This window comes from Oratosquilla oratoria, chromosome 36 (genome assembly GCF_046742065.1).
Source record: "Oratosquilla oratoria isolate Oo_2021 chromosome 36, ASM4674206v1, whole genome shotgun sequence".
NCBI classification, from domain to species: domain Eukaryota; kingdom Metazoa; phylum Arthropoda; class Malacostraca; order Stomatopoda; family Squillidae; genus Oratosquilla; species Oratosquilla oratoria.
The window spans coordinates 8093774-8103773 of record NC_134812.1 but is presented as its reverse complement, the minus strand read 5'-3'; positions in this window follow the sequence as shown (position 1 = coordinate 8103773).

Genomic DNA, 10000 nt, shown 5'->3' with positions numbered 1-10000 from the left:
ATAAAAGGAGAAGGAAGACGAAGAAGAGGATTAAAGAGCATCAGGAGGATGGGCAAGAGGAGGAAAATAAGGAGGAAAAGAAAGAAGAATGTGACGAAGAAAAGAATATTTAGAAACAGGAGGACCAGGAAGAGAAGAATATGAAAGAGGAGTAAGAAGAGAAGGAAGAGAAAGAGGAAAAGAAAGAGGAGGAAGAACACAAGCATGAAGAGGGGAAGAGGAAGAGAAGGAGAAGGAGTAGGAGGAGGACGAGGAGGAAAAGGAGAAGAAGGAAGAACATGACGAGGAAAAGAGTATTTAGGAACAGGAGGAGCAGGAAGAGAAGAAAGAGAGCAAGAAAGAAGAGTAAGAAGAGAAAGAAGAGAAGAGCATGAACAGGGAAAAGAGGAGAAGGAGGAGGAGGAGGAGAAGGAGGAGGATAAGAGGAGGAGGAGGAGGAGGAGAAGAGGAGGAGGAGGAGGAGAAGAGGAGGAGGAGGAGAAGAGGAGGAGGAGGAGGAGAAGAGGAAGAGGAGGAGAAGGAAGAAGAGACAGGAAGCAACATTATAAAAGAAATATAAAAAAACAAAGACAGAACCTAATTGATTTGATTATATTCATGAAAATAAAAAATACAATTCTAATTTGAAACACCTCCGACCACAGAAAGAAAAGAAAGACATGGAGGGAGTGGGAGGGAGTGGGAGGGAGTGGGAGGGAGTGGGAGGGAGGGGGAGGGAGGGAGGGAGGGAGGGAGACATGGAAGAGGTAGTGGCGGCTGATATGAGATAAGAGATACACTGGAGAGAAAACAGTGAGATAATACAAAGTCTTAGAGAGGGATAAAGATCGGGCTGGAAGAGGAAGAGGAAGAGGAGGAGAATGGAGGGGAGTGGAGGGGAGTGGAAGAGAATGGAGGGGAGTGAATTGGAGTGGAGGAGAAGGGAGGAGAATGGAGGGAAGCGGAGGAGAATGGAGGGAAGCAGAGGAGAATTGAGGAGAGTGGAGGAGAATGGAAGAGAATGGAAGGGAGTGGAGGAGAATGGAGGAGAATAGAGTGGAGGGGAGGGGAGTGGAGGAGAATGGAGGGGAGTGGATGGGAGTGGAGAAACATGGTGGAGATTGGAGGGGAGTGAAGGAGAGTGAAGGAGAATGAAGGAGAATGGAAGAGAGTGGAGGAGAATGGAGGGGAAGAGAGTGGAGGAGAATGGAGGAGAAAGAAGGAGAATAAAGAATAATGGAGGAGAATGGACGAGAGTGGAGGGAAGTGGAGGAGAATGAAGTAGGACAGAGGAAAATGGAGGAGAATGGAGGAAGTGAAGGAGAATGGAGGATAGTGGAGGGAAGTGGAGAAGAGTGGAGGAGAGCAGAGAAGAATAGATTAGAATGAAGGAGAATGAAGGAGAATGGAGGGAAGTGGAGGAGAATGGAGGGAAGTGGAGGAGAATGAAGAGACGAGAGGGAATGGGATAACCAAAAAAGAAGAAAAAAAAAAGGAAAGGTAGAAGGAAGGTAAGTTCTAGGTAGGGAGGAGGAGGAGGAGGAGAGGAAAGATAAAGAAGAGAGGGAGGAGAAGGAAAAAGAGGAGGAGGTAAGAAAGGAGAAGGAGAAGAAGGAAACGGTGAGGAAAAATAGGAGAAAATGGAGGAGAGTGGAGGGAAGTGGAGGAGAATGGAGTAGGACAGAGAAAAAGGTGGAGGAGAATGGAAGGAAGTGAAGGAGTATGGAGGATAGTAGAGTGGAGTGGGGGATAGTGGAGGAGAATGGAGGAAGAGAGAGAAGAATAGAGTAGAATGAAGGAGGAGAAGGAGAATGGAGGGAAATGGAGGAAGAGGGGTGGAGGAAGAGGAGGAGAAGGAGGAGTAGGAAGGAGGAATAAGAGGAGGAGGATGCGGTGGAGGAGGAATAAGAGGAGTAGGAGTAGGAGGAGGAATGAGAGGAGGAATGAGAGGAGGAGGAGGAGGAGGAGGAGGAGGAGGAGGAGGAGGAGGAGGAAGAGGAGGAAGAGGAGGAGGAGGAAGAGGAGGAGGAGAGGAGGAGGAGGAGGAGGAGGAGGAGGAGGAGGAGGAGGAGGAGGAGGAGGAGGAGGAGGAGGAGGAGGAGGAGGAGGAGGAGGAGGAGGAGGAGGAGGAGGAGTGGGAGGAAGAAGATGAATAGACTTGATGCGGAAGAAGCAATTTGAAGGAGATGAAGGAGGCGGCCTGGAGCTCGGAATAAGGATATTCCGCGGCAGTCAAAAGCACTCCCGAGTCAAGACCTCTGGATTTAGGCGCGCGAGGCAGGCAGGGTGGGAGGGGAGGGGAGGGGAGGGGAGGGGAGAGGAGGGGTCGGAAAGAACGGGGTGAAATAGAGGGAGGAAAGGAGTGAAAAAAGGTAGGGAGGGAGTGAAGAAGGGAGGGAGGGAAGAAGGGAGGGGAGGGATGGAAGAGAAAGAAGGGAGGGGAGGGAGGGAGGGAGGGAGGGAGGGAAGGGATGGAAGAGAAAGAAGGGAGGAGAGGGAGGGGAGGGAGGGAGGTAAGGAGGGAAGGAGGGAGGGGGAGGGAAGGAGGGAGGGGGAGGGAAGGAGGGAGGGAAGGAGGGAGGGGAGGGAAGGAGGGAGGGAAGGAGGGAGGGAAGGAGGGAGGGGAGGGAAGGAGAGGTCGGAAAGAAAAGAGTGAAATATAGGGAGGAAAGGAGTGAAAAAGGGAGGAAGAGAGGAAGGGAGGGAGAAAAGGAGGGAGGGAGAAAGGGAGGGAGGGAGAGAGGGGAGGGAAGGAGGGGTCGGAAAAGAGGGAGGAAAAGAGTGAAAGAGAGGGAGAGGGATAGAATGGAAGTGAAAAAGAGGAAGGAAAGGAGTGAAAAAGAGGAAGGCAGAGGAACAGATTTTGTAGAATGAGAGTGAAAGAGGGAGTAGAAAAGCAGAGAGAGAGAAATAGAGAAAGGGAAGACTAAAAGGAAGAAAGAGAAACGGGAGGGAGGCTACGAGGAAAGGAGGAAGAGTGGGAGAGTGGTAAGAGTGTTTGATGAATAAGGAGGTTGCAAGTGTGGCAACTTTGTTTGAAGGTACAGGAAGAATGTAGGAGAAAGTAGGCGAGGAGGGAGAGAATGGAGAGAGAAAGACAGAGTAAATGGTGACGGGGGATGCGTAAGGGAAATGTTGTGTATATGTGTGTATATATATATATATATATATATATATATATATATAATATATATATATATGTGTGTGTGTGTGTGTGTGTGTGTGTGTGTGTTGTGTGTGTGTGTTTGTATATGTATATGTATATATATATATATATATATATATATATAAATATATATATAAATATATATATATATCACAGGAAAACCCACAGTCGGAGAAAATAAACTTCCAATAAAGAAGATTCCTATATTTCGGCTATCAACTGTAGCCCTATTCAGGAAAGTACATGCACTTTTCTGAAGATGGCTACAGTTGATAGCCGAAATATAGGAATCTTCTTTATTCGAAGTTTATTTTCTCCGACTGTGGGTTTTCCTGTGTGTCATTTACAAATGTGCTACTACATTTCTGTTTAGAAATATATATATATATATATATATATATATATATATATATATATATATGTGTGTGTGTGTGTGTGTGTGTGTGTGTGTGTGTGTGTGTGTATATATATATATATACTCTGAGAGAGAGAGAGAGAGAGAGAGAGAGAGAGAGAGAGAGAGAGAGAGAGAGAGGGAGAGGGACGATGGGATGAAGAGAATGATATAACAATATACAGATGGAGGAAGGGGAGGAGGTGGGGAAGAACGGAGGGAGAGAGGGAGGTAAAGGCAGTAGGAGGGTGGGTAAGAGGGTATTAAGAACAGAAGGAGGGAGACGAGAAATGGGGAAATAAAAAAATAAAAAAGACGATGAAATAGACGCGCTAAGGAAGATAAGCTTACCATATGCGTGTTCATACGGTTCAAAAATGCCCCAAATCTCATATGAAAATCGCCTCAATCGTCCCGACATATTTTTCGTTTACAAAGAAACCCAGGGAGAATTTGATGAAGAGGAAATGATATTGGTTCTGATAAGACAGTTACACACGATACAAAACCAGCATGAAACACCGTTATGAAGTTATCAAGCTAAATATCTTAACACTGGCTTTGACTAAGCATACGAGTACACACATACATATTATATAAAAGTGTATATATATAATGTGTATATATGTATTCATATATATATGTATGCATATGTGCATATACATATATATATATATATATATATATATATATACACACACACACATATATATATATAATTTCTACCAACATCACATTTCCATTAAACCTACTGTATTTCAATTACTTCGCTGCCTGTCCGACTCTAATATTTATTCTAACATACGCCTGGTAATTTTATTCACTGTAGGTAGCTTTCTCAAGACAAGAATCTAATCCTGTCTTACAAAGCACAAAAATCCATAAGGAGCATCCAGTGTGACATAAACAAGACAAAGGAATACTAAATGAAGAAATATAGCAACAAGTCTACGGTCTCGTCTCGTCTTGTTTCGTTACCCACACGACATGTGTCTAAATGAAGTGTCGTAAGAACATGAGGGCATGTTTCAAACCTGACATCATATCTGGGTAAGCGCGTTGGTAAGTTTGGCCTTGTAATTTGCAGCTCGAAGCAAGTTATTCCATTTAAGAAAATAAGATAAAAATGAATAGATAAATAAATAGATCAATAAATTACTAAAATAAAATGATAACAATGATAATAATAATAATAATAAAATAATAAAATTATAATAATAATAATAATGATAATAATAATAACAATAATTATAAAAATAATTACAACAGCAACAATATACGAGATAAAATAGTAACAAAGAATTAGTGCTCTAGACAACCGTTTGTGGATCATCACTGAACCGTGAATGATCATCGTCGAGCGATAATAGCATCAATCAAAGCGTACCATAAGAATGAAGGAGACTGCAGGAGAACATAGGACCTACACATGTCAGTTCTATTGGAAGGGCGTTGGAGAGGAGCATATCCCAGTTGCATCTCATCAAAGACCATCAACAGTGTCTACAGACACACGTGTCTACAGACACACGTGTCTACAACCACACACACATAAGTTAAATAGAATCGAATAAAACAAAAATAAATTAATAAAAGAAACTAAGTAAACCAAGCCTAAAATATAAATAATTCAAGACTAAACAAGACAAAAAAAAGACATATATTTATATGTAAAAGTAAAGAATAAAATAAAACCAATTACACAAGTAAATGAAATATGTAACTCCCTCAAGTTCAATGGGTCTCTTGAAAAAAAAAATGACATAAACCCTTTCGGCCCAACGGCGGTGTTTGATTAAGGTGTCTCCACCAAAGGCTTTTTTTGACGCGTGGGAGGTTTTTTAATTTTTGGTCCAAAATCTCACAACTGTATGGATGTGGTAAATACTAGACCACAGAAGCCACCCCTTTGCCCAAAGGGTCTCGTGCTAAAAAGAAAGAAATCCTCCATTTTTTATCTGTGCTCCCAATCTCTAACTTCCTCTCTTTTTCTCAATCTACTTGAGGATGTAATACATCAACTACCTCACGTTTCTGTTCTTGTATGGTAAATTTACACACACACACACACACATACAGACACCCACCCACACATACACACACACATTTACATATATCTATATATATATATATATATATATATATATATATATCTATATATATATATATATATATATATGTATATACATATGCATCCATTCTAACAACGAATGTTTTTATGAACCAAAACAAAAGCCACCCTAGGAAAAGAATTGTGTGTGTGTGTGTGTGTGTGTGTGTGTGTGTGTGTGTGTGTGTGTGTGTGTGTGTGTGTGTGTGTGTGTGTGTGTGCGTGTGTGTGTACGAGACTTTCTTCCTCCTGATCCGGCCCGTGTCCCGCATCACCCCAGAACAGCGTTCGATGTCCGGGCGCAATCACGAGTACCCAGATCTGGTGCGGCCTTTGAGGAACCAGAATTCGGAGACTCCTTCAGCCCCTTTCAGGACCCTTCAGGACCCCTACGCCCCTTCATACAGCCGCCAAGCCACCTGGAACGCTCTCCAGCCGCTGGATTCCCTAATCAATCTCATTTGGAAGAAGAAGAGAACAACACAAAAGAACTCATAACAAGAAGGAGAAGAAGAAGAAAGAGTAGAAAAAGGAGATAAAGAAATAGAATCAGAATAAGGAGAAGAAGAAAGAGTTAAGGAAGAAAGAAGAAGAAGAAGAAGAAGAAGAAGAAGAAGAAGAAGAAGAAGAAGAAGAAGAAGAAGAAGAAGAAGAAGAAGAAGAAGAAGAAGAAAAAGAAGAAGAAAAAGAAAAAGAGAAAGAGGTAGAGGAAGAAGGAGAGGAAGAGGAAGAAGTAGGATGAGAGAAACATGTAAGAGATACAAAGAAAGAAAGAGAAGAGAAGAAAAACATGAGATAAAGAAGGTAAAAGGGAGGGCAGATGTAAAAAGGGGAAGTATGTAAGAATATTTTGAAAGTAATAAAAAGATGTTTTGGAAGGAAGTTGAGAGAGGAACGGGAGGCGAATCCAGTGGAGAAGAAAAGGTAAAAGGTGCAGATTGAGAGATGGTAAAGGAAGTGGACACGGTAAAGTGAAGATAGGCAGAGTTTCCCATATAGATGCATTAATAGTAGAAATAGCTTAGAAAGTGAAATAACCCACCATCAAACAATACATACGTCCAAATCTAAATACTGTATGATAATTAGAAATCAAGGATATAGATTAAGTTGGAACTGTACATGAATTTGTGGCTAGGTATGATTAAAAATAATAAAAGGATAGGAGACGGGATCCGACGAGCATTTAATGTATAGTACAGTTAGGTAAATACAATTAGGTAAGTACACACACACACTAACTGACACTTTTGTCTATTCATAGAAATTATAAAAATATAAAGTGCAATAATAGCTTTAGCTGCCAGAGAGTGTGGTACAAGAGCTTGAGGAAGTTGAGATATACCGACGACCACATGTTGGACATGAGGGAAATGAAATGTTAAACGGGACAACGCTGGATGCCAACCATGTACAAGGTGCTGTTAGGTACTTCTTTCAAGGTAAGTTCAAGTTATCTGAGATCCTGGGTTCTCTACATTAGAGTTACGACAGGGCGTACCTTTTGATCACCTATCTGTATACACGGGGCTTCTACCCGCCCATTTTATACGGGAAGTAGCTAAACCAAGGGCATGCACCCGGTACTGCCCATTCCACTCACCATCCACTAATCGTCCACTACTCTTGTTTTCCGCACTTTTCTCCGATTCCTAGCACTGAGTGTGTTACCTGCCCCAACAGTCCCCAAATGCGTACGTAGGGCAAAGGTCACGGTGTCGGCTAAAGCTAATCAGCACCTGGCATAAGCTCCAAATCTTCATATATATATATATATACATATATATATATATATATATATATATATACATATATATATATATATATGTGTGTGTGTGTGTGTGTGTGTGTGTGTGTGTGTGTGTGTGTGTGTGTGTGTGTGTGTGTGTGTGTGTGTGTGTGTGTGTAAATGTGTGTGAAGACTTGGAGCTTACGCCAGGAGGCACTGAGTAGCTGCGGCCGAAGCCGTCACCATTGCCCTATGTACACACTTGGTGACTGTTGGGAACCTGTTGGGGCAGGTAACTCACACTCACTGCTGGGAATCGGATAAAAGTGCGGGATTCGAACCCACAACTAAACAAATACGTCAGCAGTAACGAGGAGTAATCGAGAAGGGAATGAGCACAGAGCGCGAAATAAAACAGAGGACTGAATAACATGGAAAGATGAGAAGGAGGAGGAGGAGGAAACGAGGATGTAGAAGAGAAGGGAGAGGGTTAATAGTGAAAGATTTCTGCTGAGGAGGAGGAGGAGGAGGAGGAAAAGGAGGAGAAGGAGGAGAGGGAGGAGGAGGAGGAGAGGGAGGAGGAGGAGGAGAAGGATGAAAGGAAGAAGGAAGAGTGAGGAGGAGGAGGAAAGGAAGAAGGAGAAAAGGAGAAGGAGGAGGAAGAGGAGGAGGAGGGAAGTAAGAGAGGAAGGAGGAGGAGGAGGAGGAAGAAGAGGAGGAGTGTTCACAGTATAAAGGTTCAGAAGATAGTGTATCTAAGGCGGGAAAAGTAAAGCATAAAACGAAAACAAACACACACACACACACGCACACGCACACGCACACGCACTCACACACACGCACACACACACACACACACACAAAATTAGACACACACATACATATCCACACAAATACACACAAACATACACACAAATACAAACATACACACGCACGCACACACACACACATACACACAAATACACACACACACACACACACACGCACACACACACAAAGCATAGGAGAAATCCTGTTATTGGAGAATACATAAGAATAAGGAGGAAGAGAAGGAAGAGAAGCAGGAAAAGAATAATGAGGAAGAGAAGTTGAAAGAGGAGGAAGAGAAAGAGGAAGAGGAGGATTCACAGCTGAAGGCACAATTGACGAAGAGGTGACCGAAGTGGGGGGACGAAGAAAAATAAAAATCCCGAAGTGAAAACAGAGGATTGAAGAACAGGCGAGGAAGGGTTCTTGGCGAAAAAGATCCTCGTGACAAATGGCTTGTCGAAGTGAGAAATACACAAAACATAAAAGAGGAGTGGAGGAAGGAGAGGAGTTAAAGAGAGGTAGAGTTCTGAAGAGAAATCCGTGGCAAAGAGGTAAGAAAAGAGAAGAGTAGTAAGAGGGAGAAGGGAGAGAGGGTTTGGTATTTGAGGACAAATCCGTGACAGATTTAAGAGAAGAAAAGAGAGTAAAGAGAGGAGAGGAATTAAAGAGAGCTAGGTTTCTGGAGAGACACACATGACAAATAGTGAAAAGAGAAAAGAGCAAAAAGAGAAACGTGGAAATGCACAAACATTAAGAGGTGATAAAGAGTGATGGGTTTCTGAAGAAAAATTAATTACAAAGAGCTAAGAGTAGAGATGAGAGGAGAGAGAGGGAGAGGAGATAAAGAGAGATGAATGTGTGATGAGATATCTGTGACAAATAGCTACAAGATAAAAGAGCAAAGAGAGGAACATGGAAATACGCAAAGAGTAAGAAGGAAAAGAAGAGGGGGAGAAGGTAAAGAGAGATGGACGTCTGAATAGAAATCATTGACAAAGAACTAAGAAGAGAAAAAAGAGGGACGTGGAAATACAGAGTAGATGAAAGAGGAGGAGGGAGAGGAGTAAAGGAGAGGGGGATTTCTGAAGAGAAATCAGAGATAAATAGCAGAGAGATGAAAAGAGAGCAAAGAGAAGAACGTGGAGACAAACACAATCAAAGAATTATACGTAAAAGATCCTAATTGGGAAAGGAAAGATAAGAAAAAAGAAGTTACCACTAAATACAGAGAAAAAAAGGGAAAGAGAGAGAATAACAGAGAGGAGACAGAGAAAAGAGAGAGAGAGAGAGAGAGAGAGAGAGAGAGAGAGAGAGAGAGAGAGAGAGAGAGAGAGAGAGAGAGAGAGAGAGAGAGAGAGAGAGAGAGAAGGTTGCATATTTGATAGGAGACTGGCAAAGAGCTTACGGAAACATAGAAAGAAAAATAAAAAAGAAAGAAAAGAAAAAGAAAGAAAAGGAAAGAAAAAATAAAGAAAAAAGAAAGACAAAGAAAAAAGGAAAGAAAAAAAGGAAAAAAAGAGGCAATGAAAAAAAAAGGAAAAGAAAAAAGAAAGAAGGTAGGAAAGCAAAAAAGAAAAAGAAAGAAAAAAGAAAGGAAAGAAAATGAAGAAAAAGGATATAAAATAAGAAAGACGAAAAGGAGAAACGAGAAAGGAAAAGAATAAATCGGTCGCCAAAGAGAAGAGAAAGATCAAAAGAAGAACATTAACTAGGAAACAGATGAACACCTCAAGAAGTTAAGAAGTGGGGAAGATGAATACCTCAAGAAGTTAACAAGTGGAGATCAGTCTAAGAGCAAGAGACCTAAGAGGA